We start from the raw sequence: 27,754 nt of genomic DNA on the forward strand, positions 1-27,754 counted from the left end.
CAGCATAATTGAAATTCAAGAAGATGACCTAACATCTATGCTCTCAAAGAGGATAACAGAGGAAACAAATAAAATGCGTAAATAACTAGAGGAAAATAAACTCAAACAGATTATGGCCATCCATAAAGAAATAGAAGAAGTTGCAGTCAAACAGTTTGTGGCCTTTAGAGAGGAAATGCTTAAATCACTGAAAGAAATAAAAGAAACAGAGGATTATTCAAACAAGCAGCTGAAGGAATTGAAGGAAAAACAGAACAATACAGTCAGACAGGTGAAGGGAATCAACAAAATGGCTCAAGACCTGAAGATAGAATTGGAAAAATTAAAGAAAACAAAAATGGAGGAAATTGTGGAGAAAAAGAACTTAGGGAAGAAAACAGGAACTAGAGAGGTTAGCATAACCAATAGACTACAAGAGATGGAAGAAAGAATCTCAGGTGTGAAAGATACAATGGAAGAAATAGATATATTTGTCAAAGAAAATGTTAAATCTAGAAAATTCTTGACACAGACCTTCCAAGAAATTCAAGACAACATGAAAAGACAAAATCTAAGAATAATAGGAATAGAGGAAAAAGAAGATTCCCTCCTCCAAGGCCCAGAAAATATCTTCAACAAAATCATTGAAGAAAATTTCCCAAACTTAAAAGAGAGGCCAATATGAATACAAGAAGCCTACAGAACAACCAATAAATTAGACCAGAAAAGAAAATCCTCCTGCCACATAATAATCAAAACAGTAAGTATACATAACAAACAAACAAACAAAAAATACTAAAAGCTGCAAGGGAAAAAGACCAAGTAACATATAATGGCAAACCCATTAGAGTTACACATGATTTTCAACAGAGACTATGAAAGCCAGAAGGGCCTGGAGAGATATCATGCAGACCCTAAGAGAACACAGATGTCAGCCCAGGCTACTATACCCAGCAAAACTCTCAGTCCTCATAGACAGAGGAAACAAGATATTCAATGACAAAAACAAATTTCAACAATACCTATACACAAATCCAGCGTTACAGAAGACACTAGAAGGGAAAATACAACCCAAGAAAATTAGCTACTTTCAAGAAAACACAGGAAATAATTAACCTCACTACAATAAAACAAAAAGCAACCAAGCACACAACTATATGGCCACAGCCAACATCAAAATCAAAGGATCTAACAGCCACTGGTCATTAATCTCTCTCAACATCAATGGACTCAATTCTCCAATAAAAAGAAAAAGACTAAGAGAATGGATGCGTAAACACAACCCAGCAATCTGTTCCATACAAAAAACACACCTGGGCCACAAAGATAGACATTACCTGAGGGTAAAAGGTTGGGAGACTGCTTTCCAAGCAAATGGACCCAAGAAGCAAGCAGGAGTAGCCATTCTAATACCTGATAAAATATATTTTCAAACAAAATTCATAAAAAGAGATGGGGAAGGATATTTCATACTCATCAAGGGATTTGTTCTACCAGGAAGACATCACAATCCTGAACATCTGTGCCCCAAATACAAGGTCACCCACATTTGTAAAAGAAACATTGATAAAACTTAAACCACACATAGATCCCCACACATTAATAGTGGGAGACTTCAACACCCCACTCTCAACAAAGGAGAGGTCAACAAAACAGAAATTAAACAAAGAAACAATATCTCTAACAGAGATCATGAATCAAATGGACCTAACAGACATTTACAGAACTTTACACCCAAACTCAAAAGAATTTAACTTCTTCTCAGCACCTCATGGAACCTTCTCCAAAATAGACCATATAGTTGGTCAAAAAGCAAGCCTCAACAGATACCAGAAGATTGATATAATCCCTTATATCCTGTCTGATCACCATGGAATAAAGCTGGACCTCAACAACAACAGACATAGCAAAAAGCCTACACACACATGGAAACTGAACAACTTACTACTAAATGGCATCTGGGTCAGGGAAGAAATAAAGAAAAAAATTAAAGTCTTCCTATAACTCAATGAAAATGAAGACACAACATACCCAAACATGTGTGACACAATGAAAGCAGTACTAAGAGGAAAGTTCATAGCACTAAGTGCCTTCAAGAAGAAATTCGAGACAGCTCATTCAAACAACTTAATGGCTCACTTAAAAACCCTAGAAAAAGAAGAAGCAGACACACCAAAAAGGAGTAGAGGGCTAGAAATAATCAAACTCAGGGCTGAAATCAATCAATTAAAAACAAATAAAACAATTCGAAGAATCAATGAAACCAAGAGCTGGTTCTTTGAGAAAATCAACAACAAGATAGACAAACCATTAGCCAAGCTAACTAAGAAGCAGAGAAACACCATCCAAATCAATAAAATCAGAAATGAAAAGGGGGACATAACGACAGAAAATGAGGAAATCCAAACAATCATTAGGACTTACTTCAGAAGTCTATATGCCACAAAATTTGAAAATCTAAATGAAATGGACAATTTTCTTGATCAATTCAACCAAAGCTGAATTAGGATGAGGTAAATAAATTAAATAGTCCTATATCCCCCAAGAAAATAGAAGCAGTCAAAGTCTCCCATCCAAAAAAAGCCCAGGACCAGATGGTTTCAGTGCAGAATTCTACCAGACCTGCAAAGAAGATCTAACTCCAATTCTCTTCAAACTATTCCACAAAATAGAAACGGAAAGAACACTACCAAACTCATTCTATAAAGCCACAGTCACCTTGGTACCTAAACCTCACAAAGACCCAACAAATAAAGAGAATTTCAGGCCAATCTCCCTTATGAACATTGATGCAAAAATACTCAACAAAATTCTTGCAAACTGAGTAAAAGAACACATCAAATATATCATCTACTATGACCAAGGAGGCTTCATCCCAGGTATGGAGGGGTGGTTCAATATACAGAAATCCATCAATGTGATCCACCATATTAACAAATTAAAAAAAAATACACATGATAATCTCCCTAGATGCTGAAAAAGCATTTGACAAAATCCAACATCCATTTATGTTTAAATTATTGGAGAGATCAGGGATACAAGGCACATATCTAAACATAGTAAAGGCAATATACAGCAAGCCTATAGCCAACATCAAACTGAATGGAGAGAAACTTAAATCATTCCCACTGAAATCAGAGACAAGACAAGACTGCCCACTTTCTCCATATCTCTTCAACATAGTTCTGAAAGTCCTAGCTAGAGCAATAAGACAGATGAAGGAGCTCAAGGGGATACAAATTGGAAAGGAAGAAGTCAAATTATCACTATTTGCAGATGATATGATAGTATATGTGAGTGACTCCAAAAACTCCACAAGAAACTCCTACAGCTGATAAAGACCTTAGGCAGTGGCCAGATACAAAATTAACTCCAAAAAATCAGTAGCTCTCCTGTATACAAAAGACAAAAGGGCTGAGAAGGAAATTAGGGAAACAACACCCTTCACAATAGCCACAAATAACATAAGGTACCTCAGAGTAACCCTAACCAAGGAAGTCAAAGAATTGTATGAAAAAAATTTCAAGTCACTGAAGAAAGAATTAGAAGAAGATATCAGAAGATGGAAAGATCTCTCATGCTCATGGCTTGGCAGGATTAATATAGTAAAAATGGTCTTCTTACCAAAAGCAATCTACAGATTCAATGTAATTTCCATCAAATTACCCACACAATTCTTTACAAACCTTGAAAGAAAAATCCTCAACTTCATATGGAATAACAAGAAACCCAGAATTGCTAAAACAATCCTCTACAATAAAAGATATTCTGGAGACATCTTTATCCCTGATCTTAAGCTGTACTATAGAGCAACAGTTATAAAAACTGTATGGTACTGGCATAGAAACAAAATGGTGGATTTATGGAACCAAACAGAAAACCCAGAAATAAACCCACTTATGAACACCTGATCTTAGACAAAGATGCCAAAAGCATACGATGGAAAAAAGACAGCATCTTCAACAAATGGTGCTTGTCTAACCGGATGTCTACACGTAAAAAAATGAAAATAGATCCATACTTATCACCTTGCACAAATCTAAAGTCCAAGTGGACCTCAACATAAAACCAGACACATTAAATTGGTTAGAAGAAAAATTGGGGAAAACCTTAGAATTCATTGGTACAGGAGACATCTTCCTGAACAGAACACCAACAGCACAGGCTCTAAGAGCAACAATCAATAAATGGGACCTATGAAACTGAAAAGCTTCTGTAAACAAAGGATACCGTCCTTAAAACAAAACAACTGACTACAGATTGGGAAAGAATCTTCACCAACCCTTTTTCTGACAGAGGGCTAATATCCAGTATATATAAAGAATTAAAGAACTTGAACAGCAGCAAACCAAGTAATCCAATTTAAAAATGGGGAACAGAGCTAAACAAAGAACTCTGTAAAGGGATATTGAATGGCAGAGAAACACTTAAAGAAATCCTCAACATCATTAGCCATTAGGGAAATGCAAATCAAAGCAACCCTGAGATTTCACCTTATACCCATCAGAATGGCCAAGATGAAAAACTCAAGTGACAACACATGCTGGAGAGGTTGTGGAGAAAGGGGAACCCTCCTCCACTGCTGGTGGGAATGTGTACTTGTACAACCACTCTGGAAATCAAACTGGCGCTTTCTCATACAACTAGGAATAGCATTTCCTCAAGATACAGCTATAACACTCCTAGGCATATACCCAAAAGTGGCTCAAGTACACAATAAAGACATTTGCTCAACCATGTTTGTAGCAGCTTTATTTGTAATAGCCAGAAGCTGGAAACAGCCCAGATGCCCCTCAACTGAAGAAGGGATGTAGAAACTGTGGTACATCTACACAATGGAATATTACTCAGCAATGAAAAATAAGGAAATCACGAAATTTGAAGGTAAATGGTGGGATCTGGAAAGGATCATCCCGAGTGAGTTGTCCCAGAAGCAGAAAGACACACATGGTATATATCCACTCATGTAGACATATAACATAAGATAAACCTACTAAATTCTGTATATCTAAAGAAACTAATTAAGAGAGAAGACCCTGACTAAAATGCTCAATCCTCATCCTGAAAGGCAAAGAGGATGGACATCAGAAGAAGAAGAAAACAGGAAACATCCTAGAAACCTGCCACAAAGGGCCTCTGAAAGGCTCTGCCCTGCAGACTATCAAAGCAGATGCTGAGACTTATGGCCAACTGTTGGGCAATGTGCAGGGAATCTTATGTAAGAAATGGGAAATTGTAAGAACTGGAGAGGACAGAAACTCCACAAGGAGAGCAACCTAACCAGAAAATTTGAACAAAGGGGTTTTCCCAGAGACTCATATTCCAACCAAGTACCAGGCATGGAGATAACCTAGAACTTTTGCTCAGAAGTAGCCCACGGCAGTTTAGTGTCCAAGTGGGTTACATAGTAATGGGAAGAGGGACTGCCTCTGACATAATCTGATTGGTCTGCTCTTTGATCACTTCTCCCTGAGGGGTGAGCAGCCTTACTAGGCCACAAGAAGATGACAATGCAGCCACTTTGAGTGATCTGATAGACTAAGAGTAGAAGGAAGGAGAGGAGGACCTCCCTTATCAGTGGACTTGGGGAGGGGCATGCATGAAGAAGGGTGGAAGGGTGGAACTGGGAGGGGAGGAGAGAGGGGCTTATGGGGGGGATACAGAGTGAATAAAGTGTAATTAATAAAATTTAATTAAAAATATCATTTTTATGTACTCCAAAAAAAAAAGAAATATACTGTTGATTTGAAATGAGTTTTACTTTATTGGCTAAAGCTTGATTAGCTATATAAACTTGCATCATTTTTTTAAAGCCTTCATTATAATAATTGGTACTTCATGCCTAATTTGAACATGAATTAGGATATAAGAAAATTTAACCTACATTTCCAGAGAAAACCTGTGAACGAATTGATAAAATTAGTATTCAGTTGTGTAAATGTACCAAAACTTCTGTACCCATCCTTCAGTTGAGGGACATCTAGGTAGTTTTGAGATTCTGGCTGTTATGAATAACCCTGCTATGAACATAGTTGAGCAAATGTGCTTGTTCTATGGTTTAGCATCACTCAGGTAAATGCCCAGGAGTGGTATAGCTGGATCTTGAGGAAGAGCTATTCCTAATTTTTTGAGAAAGTTCCAGATTGATTTCCAAAGTGGTTGTGCAAGGTTACATTCCCACCAGCAATGAGGTGACATACTTTTTCAGCATGCATCATCCATTTAGATTTTTATCTTAGCCATTCTGATGGGAATTCCAGGGTCATTTAGACTTGCATTTCTTTAACCTTTTCTCTGCCATTCGATACTCCTCTTTTGAGACTTGGAGAACCTTGACTCCCTTCTCAGAGTAAGCCCATAATCTGCTCAGTATCCAAGTGGGTTCCCTAGTAATGGGAACAGGGGCTGTCTCTGACATGAACTCAGCGGTTGGCTCTTTGATAGCCTCCCCCTGTGGCGTGCAGCCTTGCCAGGCCACAGAGGATGATGATGCAGCCAGCCCTGATGAGACCTGATAGGCTAGGGTCAGATCGAAGGGAAGGGGTACCTCTCCTATCAGTGGACTAGGGAAGGGGCTTAGGGGGAGAAGAGGGAGGGTAGAAAGGAGTGGGGGGAGACAAAGGAGGGAGCTACAGATGAGATAAAAAGTGAATAAATTGTAATAAACAAGGCAATAAATAAATAATTGAAAAAGGTAATTCGAAATGTTAAGCATCAGAAATCCTTGGGATTCAAAGGAATGTTAAGATAAGATCAGTGCAAACTTTGATTCTAGTCCAAGTTCATTGAACATGGGACTGCAGAAGAACACAAGATGCCATATCAGCAGAGATTATCTTTAGTGAGCACCAAGAGAATTAAATTTATCAGTATAAAAAACCTTGGAAAAACAGGTTTACAGTATGTATTTTGATTTAAACTTCCCACTCAGAAATCACAAACTAAACAAGTGCCTTTTTAAGATTTATTTTTAACAGAGAACCAGTAATTTTTTATTAAGCTTATGTAAGGGAGTATACTTAGGAAGTCTTACAGGTTTCCTCTATGATTTAGAATATCCACATCTAATTTCTATCATTGGGCCACATTCAAAACTTCATATCTCTTGTGTCAAATTTTCTACAGTTCAGTGAGTTTAGACATTTTTTCAGGTTTTTTTTAAATTCAATTTTATTTAAATAGTTAATTATCACAATTTATTCACTTTGTATCCTAGCTGCAGCCCTCTCCCTTGTCTCCTCCCAATTCTACCCACCCTCCCTCTTGTCCCCTACACCCTTTTCCTAGTCCACTGATGGGAGGACCTCCTCCCCTTCCATCTGACCTTAGCCTATCAGGTCTCATCAGGACTGGCTGCATTGTCTTCTTCTGTGGACTGGCAAGGCTGCACCACCCCACCCCATTCCCCACTCCCGCCCCCCACATCCCACCCCCAGCAAGGGGAGGTGATCTAAGAGCAGGCCACTGAGTTCATGTCAGAGATAGCCCCTGTACTCTTTACTAGGGAACCTACTTGGAGATTGAGCAGCCAATGGACTTCCTTTGAAGAGGGGTCAAGGCCTTCTCCATGCATGGTCCTTAGTTGCAGTATCTGTCTTTGAAGGCCTCCCTGGGCCCAAATATTTTGGCTCTGTGTTCTCCTTGTGGAGTTCCTGTCCCCTCCAGTTCTTTCTACATCCCTCTTCTTAATGCCAACTTCACAGCCTTTTACTTGGGTTTGTATTCTCTGGCATTACAATTTGTGACAAATGTGAACTGTAGTTCAGGTAAAGCACTGGTACATGTTCCATGATGGTAATTAAGGTTTTGGAAATAACTTACCTTTCAACTTCAGTTGTCCCTACTGCAAAATGTGTTACTCTTCAACTTTAGTGAAGAATAATTTATTTCATTAACATTATTCAAGAATTAAATTTCTTGAATAAGAAGAAATTTACCAAAAGATTTACTAGATTTACTGCAGTGTTCACAAAACAGATAATATTAAATTTTTGAAAGATATCTGAGGTCATAGCTTTGCAACAGCTGTTGAGCTCGGCAACTATAGTTAATTCTGACAGCTTTGTGGGAGTCTCCCGGCTCCCTTGCATGTAGTAGTACTTGCCTAGTCAGGGGCACAATGCTGCCAATGGAAGCTCTGGGCTCTCTGGTGTGGCAGAAGCTCAACTTCTATTCCAATGCAGCCCTAGGCTGAGGTTCCCAAAGCCCCCATAATTGGGACCATCTTCTGCCAACAGCCTCAGTGTTATGGCAGATAGTGAGTCTCGACTATCAGGGGACTATGAAGGATGTTTGCTGAAGACTGGAAGTCAGCCATCAATAGAGAAGCTTTTAGATACAGTTGTGATTGTGTTCCAAAATTAAAGAAATACTCACATATTCACATTAATAAATCTTTTTAAAAACCATATTCACTTCCAAATATGTGTTGTCACATTGGTATCATAATAGAAAGACCTGATACTTAAAAATAATATTTTTTAAACAGGTAGAGCAGACTGACAGGCAGATACATACACAGAAGGGAAGACAGAGAGAGGAGACAGAAAGATAGAGAGACAAAGAAACAGAAACAATAAAAACAGAGAGTTAAATGTTCCTAAATATAGCTTTCTTTGGAAAAGAAAAACTTAGAATAAAGACAAAAATATAATTATTATCTACAAAAATAGCAGAGAAACACTGACACATTTTCATGGCCCAAATCAAGATTATAATGTAAATATTTGGCTTTATATCTTTTTTTAAAATAACATTCCTTTGCATTCTTACGAGCCTGGAGTTCTCCCAATTATTCCTTTGTGACCCGTTCACACCTGTGAATTCGTGGTGACGCTAGGTGTGAGCTCGTTACCTCCTGGATGGACAATTTAATTTTACTCTAAAGTTATTGCAATAATTACTGAAATTTCATGAAAGTTCATGTTGGTTTAAATCACTTTACTCATTTTTCCAGCACCAGTTACTGAGGGAATAATTTGGTGAGCTTAAAAGTCATTTCTGATTTCATGCTTAGAAAATGTGTGTTAGAACCGTAACTGTTTAACCACTCACACACTTGAGAACACTGAGTTTAACTTACAGTCTTCCACGAAGTCAAGGCCTTCTATGTTCTTTCAATCTATTTTTCTCTTTTTTGATAAATGGACTGAACCTAATAAAATACTCTTAAGATGGAGCTGCAAATTTAAACTATGGTTGGATGATTTACAAAGACATAAGGCTTTTCAACAATTACATTAAAAAAATTATATATCTAATTTTTAGAAAATTTTCACAAGTAGCATTTTGGAGTCAAACTGAAAATCCGAATGTGAAAATCTTGTTTAGGCTAATCCATTTAAGTAATGTTAGAAAAAAAATTCATAATAAAGATTGAAAATTCATATGATTCCAGATTATGGCAACTTTAGTGATATCAAGGGATTTAAACTATGTTTGTCTTCTAAGAAAACTAAGAGTTATATAATATCTATAATGCATATTTAATATATTGACATATTTAAGTGAGAATTAGATTGATATATATTAAGTATGCTTTTAAAACAAATTATGTCAAATAACTTATGTATTATGTACCATGGTACACTGTAGTTTAAGATCAAGGATAGATCTGTATTCATTTGTTATTTAGTTAATATTATGTCATATTAGAACTTTATAGCAGAAGCAATATTCACATGGTTAGATACAAAACATTTATTGTTTACTATGTACCAGGTTCTTTTTTGAGTAATCACTACTATAAGTATTATTGAAAAATAAATTCCTGTGCTGGGCTGTGGTATGGGCTCATATTCCTTTAATCCCAGTACTCAGGAGGCAGAGGCAGAGGCAGGCGAATCTCCAAGTTCGAGTCCCACCTCGTCTACAGAGTGAATTTCAGGACAACCAGGCCTACACACAGAAAATCCTGTCTTGAAAAAAAAAGAAAGAAAGAAAAAACATGCTAAGATACCTATCTGAATGAAAAAACACTGGTAAAAAGGAAGAATAAATATTAAAGAATTCTGAAAGAAAATGTTTATGTAAAGATAGTCAACCTTTTAAAGATTAAGTGTGTCTGTCTATAAACACGTGTGTGTGTCTACTGTTGGAATTAAGTCAGACATACTTTAAGACTTACCCAAGGTAAAAAGGAAGCAGCTTATTTTACCCTCAGTATGAAGACTACACACACAGTTACTCAGTTCCTTCTTGGAAAGAGGAAACACAGCAAGTCACATAAAATGAACATGTGAAATAAGCAGCCAGTCATTCCACATACGCGTATTCAAAGCCACTTTTGATGACTTTTCTTGTACTGAGCAAGAGAGGAATTCTTACAAAGGTCTTCTGCCACATCTGTGAACACCAGTGTGTTATTCAGAGACAGTGACTGGTCATTTGGGAGATGCCTTTGAAAGAGTAGAGATTTGATGATAACTTCTAGTTATTTCAAGGGTTGTTTTTCCCTAGCACTGTGTAAGTGAAGCCAGAGTGACACAGGGCAGGTGACTTCTCCAAAGTGTCAGTGCTGGCCAGCATGAGCATCGGTGCTCCAGGCATGATGAGTGTTAATGAGAAAGAGGTCCAGATCCTTCACCTTCCCCTGGATTGCTCCAGCTCTGATCGCCACTTTGTAGGTTCTCAGTCTTTTCTGTTTCTTGACTGCATTTGCGCTCGGCACCAGTTGCTTCAATTTTATGATCCTGTATTCTTGTCTTTTCCAGTACTGCCTTTTTAATGAGTCTCATTTCTTTCTTTTCTCAATTATCTTTTATCTGAGCAATTTAGTCTTTCTGTTACATACATAGTCCTGTGTGTGTTCTTTCCCTTTGAAACTGCAGTTTAGAACAAGAAAAAAAAAATTGATTTAAGCAGATTTTCCTTTGATTCAATTTTTTTTCTCTACTCACTTCTACACAGGAGCTGTTAAATGTTATTTGGATATAGACTGTAAAATATATAACCTTGTTTTTGGCCTTCATATGTCAAATTCCTTACTGTTAGTAGACAGTATTATGAATCGGCCTAGAAAATGATGTTCATCTTTTGCAACTTATTAACAATGCTAGATCGTACATTTAACACATAATCCAGATACTCAGCCTTCTACTGCAACACGTTTCAACAGGCCTTTAAAACAAATTCTGCCTATGGGATCAGTGTATATTTTTTACAAATACTATATATTTTACAAAAATATTAAAAATTATTGCATGTGTTTTAAATTTTTTTCTTAATTCAATTGCAATTTCTCATAGTAGTCTACTGAACGAACTCAACAATAGCATTGAAGTAGGAGTTTCTGGTTTCTTGGAAGACTCCTTTGTATCATGTGATGTTTTGCTAGACGCCATATTATGAGAGGTCACATGATTTTTTTGCTGCAAGCTGTCTCCTGCTAGGGTTGTGACTTTGGTCAGCTGAAAACACCCATGGGTGGAATTTGAGGAGAGGAGATATATAGAAGCCCACAGACAGTGAGAGTATTCTTTTTAGATCAACATTGCTGCACTAGTCGTCATTCTTCGACACTTCGCTTCAAAGAGAGAAACATCCCAGAGAACGTCTAGGATAATCCAACTAAGTCTGGTGGTTTTCACTTACTTGTCCTGATCTGCTGAATCATGCTGATTCCTATTGCTGTTTGGTGTTGGAATTTGGGCTGGACTGCTGGTATCCAGAGAGTGAAGAATACTCACCCCAGGGAATACTTCTTTTTATTTTTATTTATTTCTTTATTTCTTTATTTATTACAATTTATTCACTTTGTAGCAAAGCTGTAGCCTCTCCCTCATCTGCTCCCCGTCTCTCCCACCATTTCTCTTCTCCCCCCATACCCTTTCCGTAATCCACTGATAAGGGAGGTCCTCCTCCCTTTTTATCTGACCCTAGTCTGTCAGGTCTCGTCAGTACTGGAGGCTTTATCTTCTTCTGTAGCCTGGCAAGGCTATGCTCCCCAGGGGTAGGTGATCAAAGAGCAGGCCACTGAGTTCACATCAGAGACAGCCCGTACCACTTAGCAGTCAATGGACTTTGTTTGAACAGGGGGTCTGGGTCTTCTCTATGCATGGTCCTTGGTTGGAGTACAGGTCTCTGCATGTCCCCATGGGCCCAGAGTTTTTGGCCATACTGGTCTCCTTGTGGAGTTCCAGTCCCCTCCAGATCTTTCTCTCTCTTCTTCAATAAGGTTTCCTACACTCTGCCCAAAGTTTGGCTATGAGTCTCAGTATCTCCTTCTATATCTTAATGGGGAGAGTCTTTCAGAGGCCCCTTGTGGAAGGCTGTTGTCCTGTTCCTTGTCTTCTCCTACTTCTGATGTCTATAATGTTTTCCCTTCTGAATGAGGTTTCAGCCTCTTCCATAGGATCCTCCTTGATACTTAGCTTCGTAAAAGGTCTACAACTCCCTTTTATTAATAACTTTCTTTCTCCCCTACCTCTAATCAGTGGGTTGGAAGTCAAGTAGAAGCATTTAAGAACCTTAAATAAAAAAGGTTTGTTGAAAAATCTAAGCCTCTATAACATTCCCACTTCATTTGACAAATTCATTTATTTTTCACCTCAAGTTTTCAGCACTTAGTCTTCTATTGTGTTTCCATTCTTATGTGCTTCCCAGTGCCCCCACACTTTTTCACTCTTCTTTTACCTCATCAATCACTTTTTTCAGAACTATTTTTATAACTTATTTAGCCAGGTTTATAACTGTCACTTTATATATAACTTTATTGTGAATATATTTTTACCAAGTACATCACCAAGTTCTTTGTTTAAAAACTCTAGTTCTTTATCCAGAAAAGTCTGTGCTTGTTGCTTTTTAATTTGTTGTTCACATAATTCCCACATCACAGAAACTGTTATAAGGCAAACCTTCAAGCTTTGCTTCACTTCACAGTTTTTAAAATCTTGCATGTTCTTTCTGCTCTATAATGCACCTGAGGTCATCTTTTCTCACTTTGGGCTTCAGTTTTCGATGGTGACTTCCCTACCATTTCTTAAGAGTTTTACTTACTGGAAAGCTTTTGTCCTTACTCTTACTTTTTTTTTTTTTGTAAATCTAATGTTTACATATTTCATTGATTCAATTTTAAGTTTCTCATGTACAAATGATTAAAGTCTTTTTCTAACAAAAATCATTTCAAGTAACCATTTATGTATGGGAAAGGGGAGACAGCCAATAGTTAAAGGGTCTTCTATACAAGCTGGAAGACTTGAGTTTGAATCTACAGAACATACATAACTGGACAGTATATTACATGTCTGTAATTCGAAAATTCTGGTGGAAAATAGAAGCAGAGACAGGAAAATTTACACACTCTCATTTCAGCAATGCAAATTGCAGCCAGTAGCAAAGAACGAAACACAGAACCTGCCTTAAACAAGATAGAAAGCTGGGCTGACATATGAACACACACATATACATAGTTGTGTGTGTGTGTACACACACACCATCATACACTTGTGAAAACATAACTTTACTGATCTCCTAGCTAACCTGGCCCTAGAACTATTAACTCTATTTTAAATTAAATGCTCCTAATTAGACTACTTAGTTTTAACTAGTTAGTATTTTGATTCTTTTATTTTTTTAGTGTTTTGTTTTTTAAATCTTACTTTCCTCTATAATAAGGAAACAATACTTGCATTCTGTATAAGTTTACATTATGTTTTATCCAGTATTAAGTGCTATATATGTTGTAGGTTAGAAGGGTTAATGATCTATAATTAGCACAGTACGTTGGCATGTAAACTTCTCAGTGAACGATGAAATCAGTTATTTTAAAGTCTTTATAATATTTGAAAATATGTAAACCTTCAAAAAGTTCTGACGATTAAGTACAGCTTCGAAGGTTCTATATCAACTACTCTAACATCTGTAGTCTGAGTCAGTGTAAACCAAGACATGCAGAGTTAGTACATACATGAAGTAGGAAGACACATGGTTGAGAAAGCTAGTTTGAGAAAATACATACTCCTCAAGTTGTGTGGTCTTTGTAGTCATGCATCCTACAAGTATGAAAGTTGAGTGTTGGGAACTATGATGTTTGAGATTATTATTTTATAATTCTGTAACCATATCAAATTTTCTCTTTTATTGACAGTAAGATTTTTTTCATACAATATATTGTGATCACAGCTTTTGTCCCCTCATCTTTTCACAGATTCCACTCCACTAACCAGCTCAATTGCTTCTTTCTTTCTCTCTCCTTAAAAGATAAACAGGGAAATTAAACAAGCACACCAGAAAAGAATAAAACAAACAAAGAAGAAAAAGCGCTAAAATCATGTACACACAAAGTCATACATACATGCACAACACACACAAACATTAACATCAGAAGATATAATATGTATGCAAAAGACTAGTCAGGTTAAAAGAAATGCCCAGACACAGACTTATGAGACGAAAATAATTAATCTCCCAAAATACCATTGAGTATATTTTGAGTCAGTCATCATCTTCTAAGACCTGTACCTACCTTTAAGTGGGGTTTTAATACCCAGGGATACTACATTGGAGAAAACTAATTTTGCAAAGAGATGTCAGTTGAAGATATCTTCTTGGTTAGGCATGGAGCACATGCCCCCTTCGCTCTCTCACTTCTGGGCTTCAGCTGGCTTGGACCCATGCCAACTGTGTGCATTCTTTCACAGTCTCTGTGAGTTCCTGAGTGCATCACCCCTGATTTTCCTGTTAGGCACTGCTTCCTTTCTGTGTTTCTTCCACACTGGCTGTTAGAATCATTCTATCTACTCTTTCACCAAGTTCCCTGAGTGGTGAGGGCAGGAATTTGTTGGTGATACCTTGCTTAAGATTGAATGTTCCAAAGCCTCCCACTTTGGGCACATTATACAGTGCTGGGTCTCTGTGTATTTTCTTATCATTTGAAAAGGAAGCTGTTCTGGTGATTGCTGAGCAAGGCACTGATCTATGAGTATAGCAGAAGTTAGCCATAATAAGGTAGCCTTAACAAACTGGTCCCAACAAAACAGTCATACAAGGTGGTCATAACAACTTTGTGGAACAAAGGCACATTTGTCCTTTCCTAGAACAGCTAGTACAGAATCATGTGTAGCTAAAGTTACAGTTGGGGCATAGCCCAATCCTTGAGAAACAGATATAATCATAAACAGAAATTAATCTAATTTGACTTTATTATATGATAGCCTTCAAGCCCGAGTTGGAAGCAGGCCAGCTATTAACTTCACAAAGTATTATCATTTCCAATTTATCTTTTCAGCATTTTTATAATTTTTATCAAATTTGTTGACAAGTTCATTCAGATATTCTGTGTAATTTTTGTTCTTTTACCTACCCTGTCTCATCTCTCTACTACCCCTTTTAACTCCCTCCTCTTTAATTTCCTTTACCTTATTCATATATTTTTGTGATGAGCTCGTTTGAACTAGTTCATACTATGATCAGGGAAGGGAATACAGGCCCTGTACTCCCTGCTGAACTATTAACTGCTAATGGACTCTGGGTGAGAAACAGTCATAGTCTTTAGTTTGTACCCACTGCTGTGCCCACCAGGATGTAATGGATTCTACTAACAATATTTTTGCTTAATTAGTTCTCTGGTTTAAGCTTTTTAAGGCAGTACACATCATTTAATATTTTTATAGTTTTGACTAGAATCATGTCTTTATTCCCTAAGTAAATTTTTTATATTTTTAACAGTATGAATATTTAATGTGACCCAGTTCACACATACATCTATTGGCAAAGGGTATAAACATTGATGGTTCAGTGGTTTTCTTAATTTTTTTTTAAATTTATTCACTTTACATCTTGATTGTAGCCCTCTTGTCTCCTCTTGGTCTCATCTTCCCTTTTTCTTCCTCCCATCCCTCTCTTCTAGTCATCAGGGTTTAAACTCTTTATATTTTTAATGTGCATTGTCTATAACTAATTCCCAGTGGTTGTTTCTAAAAAAATAAAATAAAAATATCTCTATTTGTTAATTTTAGAGGGCTTTTTCCACAACACAAAATTATATGCAAATACACTTCTTTTATAATTCTAATATATGCTTCAATTTCTTTTCTTTTTACTTTTTCAAAAATGATTATATTTAATTGCTTTGTCATTTCTTTAGTTTGTTTTTTCCTTATCTAATTTTGTAATTTCATGTGCACCTTCAATTTCTACAGAGTTCATTAAGATGTGCCTGGTTTGCTTCCACCTCTATTTGTACTTCTAAAAAGAGTGTGTGACTGTTTCTGATTTCTTTATATCGACAGATCTTCAGTCTCTTTGTTCCTTGTTCTTCATGAATTTTGCTGATATGTGCTTCAGCTAGTAAACATGTCCATCTAGTCTATCATAAAAACAGTAGATTAAACATAGTTTCATTTTTAAAAAAGAAAATTTCCATATTTTATCATATTCCATATTTTGTTAAATACTTTCAATATCTATATTTCAATGTCAAAATGGCATAGTGTGAACATCTACAATTTCTATGTTTCCAATTAAGCTATATTTTGGATTACCTTCTATTCTAATAACTTTTGTTAGTTTGTTTGTTTTTTGAGATGGAGTATTTTGGAGAAGGTTCCATGAGTTTCTGAGAAGAAACTCTTTTGTGTTTGAGTGAATAGTTCTGTAGACATCTATTAGGTCCATTTCATTTAATACCCTTTTAAGTGTCATTTATGGGGTTTGCCTGGTGCCACGTATTCTAATGTTAATTAAGGACCCTCAAGATCTTTTTCTTGCTCAGAAGATCACATTCTTATGTAAACCTATTCTTGTTGTGTAAATCTGCCTAAGTCATTGTATCTGATTGGTTGATTGAACAGCCTCTACCTGGGCAGTGCAGAATGAGATAGGCATGTCTAAGGTTCCAGGGCTTTGTGGTTCAGCAGAATCACAGGAGACAGACAGATGGGAAGAGCAGAAGAAGGATTGACACTATGGTTTAGTGTGGAGAAAAGAAAAAAAAAAAACATGTGGGCTAAGAGGAAGGACTCCAATAATGGTGTGAGAAGGCTCAGACAGCGAATGCAAGCAAGTACCCTGAGACTATCTATGAACAGTAGAGCAGATGAAGATAGGATTTGGACTGGGAGATGAATGGTGAGGATATTGAGACAGTGTAGGTAAAGCATCTGTCTGGCCCATGGAAAGTAAGGCAATTATAAAATCTAACAGGTGTCTGGAAAATGTTTGGATCCGTTTGGTTAGTTAATACCACTGCAATAATCATAAGGCAAATAATAATAAACACTATATAAGCCCAACACTCATTTTTTTTGTTGTTTACAACAGCAAATTGTGCCCAACAATTTTTTCTACTTTTTAATTTTAATTTTTGTTAATTATACTTTATTCACTTTGTATCCCCCGGCCCCCTCCCTAATCCTCTCCCAATCCCATCCTCCCTCCCCTTCTTCACGCATGCTCCTCCCCAAGTCCACTGATAGAGGAGGTCCTTCTCTCCTTCCTAGTCTATCAGGTCTCATCAGGAGTGGCTGCACTATCTTCCTCTGTGGCCTGGTAAGGCTGCTACCCCTCAGGGGGGGGTGATCAAAGAGCAGGCCAATCAGTTCATGTCAGAGACAGTTCCTATTTCCCATTACTATGGAACTGACTTGGACACTGAACTGCCATGGGCTACATCTGTGCAGGGGTTCTAGTTTATCTCTATCAATGGTCCTTCAACACCCTTCACAATAGCCACAAATGACATAAAGTACCATGGTGACCCTAACCAAGCAAGTCAAAGACTTGTATGAAATAAATTTCCAGTCTCTGAAAAAAGAATTAGAAGAAGATATCAGAAGATGAAAAAATCACCCATGCTCATGGCTTGACAAGATAAATATAGTAAAAATGGCTCTCTTACCAAAAGCAATATACAAATTCAATACAATTCCCATCAAATTACCAACACAATTCTCTACAGACCTTGAAAGAAAAAATCTCAACTTCATATGGGATAACAAGAAACCCAGAATTGCTAAAACAATCCTCTACAATAAAAGATCTTCTGTAGGTATCTCCATCCCTGATCTCAAGCTGTACTATAGAGCAATAATACTATTGAAAACTGCATGTGCCCAACAATTTAAGTAGCCACACCCTTTAAGTCATACTTTATCATAATTTGGTGGGGGGAGATAAGCTCTCAGCAAAACAACCCAAACTTAAATCTTTAAAACCCTAAGCTCAAATACTGTCTCTTTAAGAGAGACTCTTAAACATGCCCTCAAACAAAACACAGCCTATGGCAGGCAGACCCAGATGGGGAGGCAAACAGAGTGGACTTAAGAATAGTCTGTCTCAAGACATACACAAGTATTGTTTCCCTGCTTCTGTTGGTTGGTTCAGCTCTCATACAACAACAGCCATGGCTATGGAGACATGGCAAGTTGGAGAGGTAAAACTGGAAGACACAGAGACCTCTAGACAGAGCTAGGCCTGGAAATGCATCTAAAGTAAATATGCCATGGCAGAGGTTATGTGGATCATTTTTAGCTTTGGTTTCGTTGTCATATTCATGGATCTGTTTGCAATGTGTTTAATGGTGACAACTCTTCTCCAGGCCTTCTCCGAGAAAGTTCAAGGGGAAGGTGAGAAAAAAGCCAAAAGATGGAATTCTACGTTATGGACATCAGAAAGGGTACTCTTCCTAATAGAAACTAGATTAATTCTAAACTATCTGTCTGGAAGATACTTCTCAGCTCTTCATGGGAAGGCTCTGCCAATTCATGAAACAAATAAATTCCAAAAAATTATGAACTGGGCTTTGGTTGTTATAGCCTAAATTGGCACAACTGGCCCATAACTTAAAATTTTCTTGTTTCTTTGCTTGATTTTCATTTAAAGGCTTTAAGTTACAATGATATGGATTTGAGACAAAATGTTTGAACAAAATGATGACAGCACATGCCTTTATTTCCAACACAAAGGAAAAAGAAATAGGCAAATCCCTGAGTTCTAGATCAACTTAATTTATATAAGTCAGATCAGGAACTCTTGATGTTCAGCTACTTGGCAAAGACAGTCTTGGATTCAAAATGACAAACTTTTCCTTAAGGTTTCTATGTAAGTTCTTTTTTTTTTTAATAATGGATGTTATATTCTTACTGATGTAGAGGTTGGATCACATCAGTTTATGTTTATGTAAGGAGAGATGATGTCACACTGCTCATGAGCCAATCTCCTCATCTAGTAGAACTTCCACAGGAGAACTAGTGCCAAAGGACATTTTGGCTAAAGAGATATGTTCTGTTGGTCAATGTAAGTCCCCAAAATTAGTCTGGGAGACAAACAGGTCAACTGCACATCTCCCATGTCAAAACACTTTTAAATGCTGGCAAAATTAAGGTGTTACACTGCTCTGGCATCTGGCTTATCATTTCGAAGGTGAGATATTTTCAAAGGGGCCAAATGTTGGCCATTCCTGATGTAAAAGGGGCACAGAGGACTAACAGGTGGCAAAGTACATGCCAGCCTAGTTAAGTCTTAAAAACTCAAAAATTACAATTCATATGTTTAAAAAGATGAACTGTCCATCTCACATCAAAAAAGGGGCAAGCCAAAGATAGGCACAACCAATGTAAAAAAACAAGGTGCAAGATGCCAAGGGTGTGCTTGAACTCTAAAGGTAAAAGGGAATTTATAGAAATCAATAAAGGCATAACTTCCAATTTCATATAGAAAAGGGGGTAGGACAAAAAAAAAAGCTGAAATATAAAAAATCCAGGCCTAAACCTCTAAACAGGCACAACAAGCCTAGGATATGCTTAAACACTAAATTAAAAAGGATTTCATATAAAGTTTATTTAAAACATATGTCTTTTCTACTGCTCAGGTAAACCAGGTTGTCTCTAAACAGGACACCTTATCTCAGAAGACAGCAGCTTGGCCTAAAACAACAGGTGACCAAGAACCCAAAGGGGGCTCTACATTTAGATCTATAAAACCTTGTTTTCATTTCAACATGGTAATGATTATATATTCAATAATAATTGTTACTTATGCTACTGGTCCCAGTGCCTGGGAGCCTCTCTGAAACTGACTGAGACACGGATGTCTATGCATAATTCTTGTTGACTACAGAATCCCATGACACATACATGCTGTCTTTTTATAGGGCATGAAAAAAAATTTACAAATGTCTTTTTTCTGCTCATACAAAGAGCAGAGAAACATTCTCAATTAATGTGTGCATCCTGTACATCTCCTACATTTACAATTTTAGAATTTTATAATGCTTGTCAGAAATTATATGTTTTCAGAACAAAAGAACTGGATACCAATGATACTGGATCAAACCTGACAGAATTCGTCCTTCCAGCATGCTGAGACGCTGACATATCTGTTCCAGAATCCTGCATTTCCAGCCTCAACTGCTTCAGTTGCTGTTCCTCATCAAAGCCTGCTCCCAGGAGAGTTTCAAAGAAAGTTACTGATTTCAGTTGGGCCAGCATTTCAGACTTTTCCAAATGAGAATTCTATTAAGCCCAAAATTTCTCAACACTTAGAGACTTGGACCAAAAATGTTATTTCTAGCTTGCTTAAACATTTTTTCAAATTTCCTTTGGCCCCACAAATAAGTTTTCTTTGTCCTTAAATCAGCTAGAAAAAACTCATGAGAACAACACCCCATTTCCTTTAAAGAGGAGTTAGGTAGGTTTTCAGGAGATATGAATGTTTGTTGTCATTGAGAGATGGTTGATGAGGTTACTGAGCCAGCATAGGTGAAAAATCTGCAGAGACTAAGGTAAATAAGGCAATTATAAAATCTAACATGTGTCTGTGTCTTATTATTCATGATAGTGAGTTAAACAATACTCAAGATTTATGTTATAATCTTAGGGTTTATTTATTTATTTATTTATTTATTTATTTATTTTTTCTCAATGCAGTTTATTCAGGAACCTTGAACAATCATCTGACCCTGGGGAAAGCCAGCCCACAGCTTAAATAGCCTCTGGGTAGCCAACCCCAGCGTGCCACGTGGGCAAAGCAGATAGGTCCACATACATGGAAGCAAGCCAGATCCTCAGCCTTAGCCAAATGTGGAGTTGTTTGTGACAGAGAGCACTCACCATCGGGAAGGTGGAAGGCAGAAACCAGCTCCATCTTTAAGACGCGGCATTACGCAGCTCTCTACAGTTCCCCCTTTTTGTTTTAGACGCATCAGGCAAGAGTAGAGGTCTGATCTCTGATATTAGAAATAAATTGGGACTTTGTACCGATGTTCATTTAGGTGTCATCCACCCAAAGAGCATCAGACCCGTCTGATACCTTTTTCTCAAAGGTGGGACCTGGGGCATCAACCCGCATGCAATCAGACATGCTCTTCTCTAGGTCCAAAGCGGCTGACCCTGAGTGCAGTGCTTAGCCTCGCATCCTGAGCATAACATTTTAGCTTTTTATGGTAGCCAACCATGCTTGGGGAGACTGTCCTGCTTCAATGGCTGTAAAGGCCTGAATGATCATGGCTGCATTACGCTGTTGTGAGACTCTAATCTTGCATATACACCACAGGCAAACCAAGGAGACCAACACCAGAAGGCCTGCTAACGCTCCCATGCCTGCCCATTCCTTCAGATGATTCATGGCTGCAGCAATCCATAATGATAATCCTGTGGCTAGTCCTGCGTCCACTCTGGTAGAATTTACTGTGATAATGGCCACTCTCAGCTGCTCCATCGTAGTACCGAATTCTCCAGTCCAGTTACCTAAAATATAGCTAGACAATTGTTTAGACAGATTTGCAGCACAGGGAAAATTCTCATGTTGTATGCTAGTGACACAAAGTCCAGCATACTTTCATTGACAGCCAGGTTGAGCGATTTGCCATAGGGTATCAATTTGCTCCTGCACGAGGTCAATCCTCTGATTGAACACCATCAAGCCTCCTTTTAGTTGAGCATTAATTCCTTTTTGTACATCTAAGGCATGAGCTACATTGGCTAAAAGGTTATTCAGGGTCTGAGCAGTCTGCACAGTATGACTCATGGCTCAACCATGTTTGTAGCAGCTTTATTTGTAATAGCCAGAAGCTGGAAACAACGCAGATGCCCCTCAACTGAAGAATGGATGCAGAAATTGTGGTACATCAACACAATGGAATATTACTCAGCAATGAAAAATAAGGAAATCATGAAATTTGCAGGTAAATGGTGGGATCTGGAAAGGATCATCCTGAGTGAGTTGTCCCAGAAGCAAAAAGACACACATGGTATATACTCACTCATATAGACATACAACATAGGACAAACCCACTAAAACCTGTGCATCTAAAGAAACTAAGCAAGAGAGAGGACCCTAACTAAAATGTCCAATCCCCATCCAGAAAGGCAAAGAGGATGGACATCAGAAGAAGAAGAAAACAGGAAACAACCTAGGAACCTACCACAGAGGGCCTCTGAAACCCTCTACCCTACAGACTATCAAAGCAGATGCTGAGCCTGATGGCCAACTGTTGGGCAGAGTGATGGGAATTTTATATAAGAACTGGGAAATAGTAAGAGCTGGAGAGGACAGGGTCTCCACAAGGAGAGCCACAGAACAAGAAAATTTGAACACAGGGAACTTCCCAGAGCCTCATCCTCCAACCAAGGACTATTCTTGGAGATAACCCAGAACCCCTGCACAGATGTAGCCCAGGGCAGTTCAGACTCCAATTGGATTACATAGTAATGTGAAGAGGGACTCCCTCTGACATAATCTGATTGGCCTGCTCTTTGATCACCTCCCCCTGTGGGGGAGCAGCCTTACCAGGCCATAATAGAGGACAATGCAGCCACTTTTGATGTGAACTGATGGACTAAGATCAGAAAGGAGAGGAGAACCTCCCCAATCTTAGGGTTTATAATAATAAACATTACACAGCCCAACACTCATTTTTTATTTACTACAACAATGCCATTTTTTTTCTCTATTTAGCTTCTGTCTTGATGATATGTCCCTTAGTGAGAGTAGAGTGTTGAAATCTCCCACTATTAGTGTCTGGGGCCAATGTTTAGGGTTTTTTTAATGTTAAGATAAGTTTATTAGTATGATTTTATTCACTTTGTATCCCCCCTGTGGTTCCCTTTCTACTCCTGCCCCAATCCCTCCCTTCCTCCACCCTCTGCATGCATGCCCCTCCCAAGTCCACTGATAGGGGAGGTCTTCTTTTCCTTTCTTCTAATCCTAGTCAATTAGGTCTCATCAGGAGTGGCTGCATTGTCTTCTTCTGTGGCCTGGTAATGCTGCTTCCCCCTCACGGGGAGGTAATTAAAGAGCAGGCCAATCAGTTCATGTCAGGGGCACTCCCTGTTCCTATTACAATGGAACCCACTTGGATACTGAACTGCCATGGGCTGCATCTGTACAGGGGTCTTAGGTTATCTCCATGCATAGTCCTTGCTTGGAGTATCAGTCTCAGGAAAGACACCTGTGCTCAGATTTTTTGGTTCTGTTGTTCTCCTTGTGGAGTTCCTGTCCTCTCCAGATCTTACTGTTTCCCATTTCTTTCCTAAGATTCCCTGCACTCTGCCCAACGGTTGTCCATAAGTCTCAGCATCTGCATTGATAGTCTGAGAGCAGAGCCTTTCAGAGGTCCCAATGTTTAGGTTTCAATGTTTCTATTACAAAGCAAGAGCCCTTGTGTTTGGAGCATAGATGTTCAGGATTGTGATGGCCTCCTGGTGGATATTTTCTTGGATGAGAATGAAGTGTCCCTCCCCATCTTTTTTGATTATTTTTGGTTGAAAGTCTATTTTATTAGGTATTAATAAAATAGAGGGCCTCTGAAACCCTCTACCCTACAGACTATCAAAGCAGATGCTGAGCCTGAAGGGCAACTGTTGGGCAGAGTGAATGGAATTTTATATAAAAAACTGGGAAATAGTAAGAGCTGGAGAGGACAGGGTCTCCACAAGGAGAGCAACAGAACAAGAAAATTTGAACACAGGGATTTGTTCAAATTTGTTCAAAGGCTGTTCCAGCTTGCTTTTTGGGTCAGTTTGCTTGGCAAACCTTTTTTCCAGCCCTTTACTCTGAGGCAGTGTCTGTCTTGAATGCAGCAGAATGTTGGATCCTTTTTCTGCAACCCTTCTATTAGTCTGTGCCTTTTTATTGGAGAGTTGAGTCCATTGATGTTGATAGATACTAGTGACCAATGAACATTAGTTCTTTTTATTTTGGGGTTGGTGTTGGTTGTGCGTTTGTATGTTTGTTTTCGTCTGCTTTTTTATTGTGAAGGTATCTCTATCCTGTGTTTTCTAGGGTGTAGTTAATCTCATTGGGTTGGAGTTTTCCTTGTAGTATTTTCTGTATGGCTGGGTTACTGTGTATATATTGTTTAAATTAAGTTATGACATGAAATATTTTATATTCTTCATCTATGCTGATTGATAGTTTTGCTTGATATAGTAGTCTGGGTTAGCATCTGTGGTCTCTTAGTGTCTGCATGTTTATCTGCCAGCTTTCATAGTCTCTGTTGAGAAGTCTGGTGTGATTATGATAGGTTTGCCTTTGTATGTCACTTGACCTTTTTTTCTTGCTGCTTTTAAATTTTTTTTCTCTGTTCAGTAGATTTACTGTGTTGGTTATTATGTGGTGGGAGGAATTTATTTTCTGGTCTAGTATATTTGTTGTTCTGTAAGCCTCTTATATGTTTAAGGGCATATCTTTCTTAAGATTGAGAAAAATTTTCTTGAAAATATTTTCTGGACCTTGGAGCCTGAATCTTTTTCTTCTATTCTTATTAATCTCATGTTTTTTTGTTGTTGTTGTTTTTGTTTTTGTTTCTGTTTTTTGTCTTTTCATGGTATCCTTGATTTCTTGGATGTTTTGTGTCAGGAACCTTTTCATTTTTATGTTTTATTTTAAAGAGGTATCAATTTCTGCAATTGTATCTTCAGCACCTGAGATTCTGTCTTCCATCTCTTGAATTCTGTTGCGGTACTTACCTCTGTGGTTCCTGATTTCTTCTCTAAGTTCTCCAACTCCAGGGTTTTCTCTGTTCATGTTTTCTTTATTGATTCTAATTTAGCTTTCATGTCTTGAATGATTTTATTCATTTCCTTTGCCTGTTTGATTGTGGATTCTTGTGTGCTATGGTGGCCTCTATGTTTTTGTTTTTTGTTTGTCTCTTCTTTATGTGCCTCTAATAATTGTATAATCATAGATTTAAGATAATGTTCCTGTGTTTCAGCTGCATTAGAATATTCATTGTTTTGGTGGGATTTGATGAAGCCATTATGCCCTACTTATTTGTTGTTGTTGTTGTTGATGATGATGATTGTATTCTTATGCTGGCCTCTAGTCATCTGGTTTTCTGTAGCCCTGACTGTTCCTAGGGCTTGTACTGCAGACTGGGTCCACCTGTTTCTGGATTCTGTAATAGCCTGCAGGAAGATGAGAAATGTCCAGGGGTTCTAGAATGGGTGCTGGAGATTCACATGGAGCTAAGGAAAAGTGGGTGCTCTCTGCTGAGTTCACTGTCTCTGCTGGCTCACTGTTTTGACCCAATTAGGCCAGGTAGCTGGGGCGCAGGCAGAAAGATCTCCGAGTCTAGAGCTGCTCTGGTGCCCAACAGTCTTCTTGAGATAGCAGACAATGGGACTTGATTTCTGTGCCTTAGCTCAGCTCCTCTGGGTTCACTGTCTCTGCTGGATTCATTGTTTCTGACCCAGGTGGGCCAGGCAGCTGGGGAGCCAGGAAGAAAGATCTCTGAGCCTATAGCTGCTCCAGAGCCCCACAAGCCTCCTCTGGGTGGAAGATAATAGGGCTTTGGTCCAGCCCAACACACTGCCAATTTATTCATTGTCTCTGCTGGCTCACTGTTTGTGAGCAAGGTGGTCCAGGCATCTCTGGTCTCCCTTAGGCTTCCCCAAGATGGAGAATAAAGGGACTTTGGTCCCATTCCTAGCTCAGCTTGATTGGTTTCACTCTCTCTTCTGGGCTTGCTCTTTTTGACCCAGGTGGGCCAAGCAGCTAGAGATAATCTGTTTGTAAAATCCATTTTTTGGCCAAGTATTTGTTACACTAATATGTAGAAAACAGATACTAATCTACTTCTCTATGTGCTATCACCAATTGAGTCATTTCCCTCTACTGGATATTACTTTGAAGAGTAGAAAGATGGGCAAACTTTGGCAGTAAAATGCTCCTGAATAGAAATTTTCTCAGTGAGCAGAAGGCCAAGGATATAACCAAGTGTTTAAATGCATGTTTTCTTCACAATGCTAAAATCTGGGCAGATAGCTTATTGCTGTTTTAATGGCACCTTACAGAGATGTAGTTAACATTTGATTTACATGAGTGTCCTTGGACAGAGGCAATTGTGACTACTCATATCCACTGATAGGAGAGGAATTAATTTTAATCTTTCAGAGAAATATTCTAGAATGCATAATGAAAAGCTAAGTGCAGATGTCCACTTAAGACAGAGTGGTACTTAAAATAGTAAAAAAGAGAACGCAGTATAATAGTATTTTAAACCTATTGAAAACCTGTCCTTTAAAGAGTCAAATTTTCAAATGCACTAAACTGGGACAAAATGTGACTTTATCATTTTGAAGGTAATATATGAATTCTGACACAGAAGAGCGGAGAGTTAGGAAAACTCTAGACATACTATCTTGAATAACTTTAGGAATTGCTGAGGTCTAATTATGCAATAGCCCATAAACTATTTCAAGGAAGGATAAATATGGTCATTTTCAGGATTGTAGAATTCTTGACTACAGAAACAAAGTTCATTGAGTTAAAATATTCTGATGGCAAATTATGATACACATAAATAACAAACTACAAGAAGATACTGATTTTTTAGCTTCAATTTGTATTCAATCTCTTCACACAGATTTTAGACTGACAAGTGACTTACTCATGTTTGTACAGCAGCTCATGAGGATCAATGAAAATGACTTGAGTTCTGATATTGTTATCGATCCTTCTTAATCCAAAGCCATTATAAGTAACTTTGTGTTATACAATTTATTTTACTATTTTATCATTAAATTCTGAAAATTTCATATAATGGATTTTGATCATGTTTACCCTCAGTCTCCCCCTCCTAGAGCCACACCAAACTGCCAGTTTTCTTACCACTTAATGTTCTCCCCTCAGTAGCTCCCCTATTCCTCCTTCCTTCCCTCCCTTCTTCTCTCTCTCTCTTTGTATTTCTTTCTCTATGTGTCTCTCTGTCTGTCTCTGCCTGCCTGCCTCCCCCCCCAGACTACTGAGATCATATACTGACAGGTGTGGAAAGGTTTTTAAGAGAATTATATCTGACTATACTGATTTCAGTAGCACTTATAAGAGTTCTGAATTAGAGAATTTCAAAGAAAAGTTGCTTTTAACCTGGTATTTGTGTAAGGTGTGGCTGTCAGATGTCGTTTCAACAGGTTATGAAAACATGCAGACTCTAGTGGCTAAATTAATGTTTTTTTGTTTTTTGTTTTTTTCTTTTTTTTGCTTATTTGGGATGAAGAGATAGCTCAGAGATTAATGAGACTAGCAGGCTTTCCAAATGTCCTGGGTTTCATTTCCCAGCACTCACATCCATCTGTAACTCCAAACATATAGCCAAAATATTCAAACACATCAAATAAGAAAAAAAATAATATAGTGTTACAATCTGTGTATTTAGTCTCATTTTAAAATACTTGGTATATTCATCAACATGGTATTACTACAACCAAACAAACCCTGGCCTTCTGCTGAGGTGAAGGGAGGCAGTTTGTCCTACAGACTGGAAGGGTCTGTCCAGGATTGGTTGACCCCATTGCTCTCAGCCTCTGTCCTACCATAGTAACAGTGGATTCTGAGGAAT

This window comes from Meriones unguiculatus, chromosome 15 (genome assembly GCF_030254825.1).
Source record: "Meriones unguiculatus strain TT.TT164.6M chromosome 15, Bangor_MerUng_6.1, whole genome shotgun sequence".
Classification (NCBI taxonomy): domain Eukaryota; kingdom Metazoa; phylum Chordata; class Mammalia; order Rodentia; family Muridae; genus Meriones; species Meriones unguiculatus.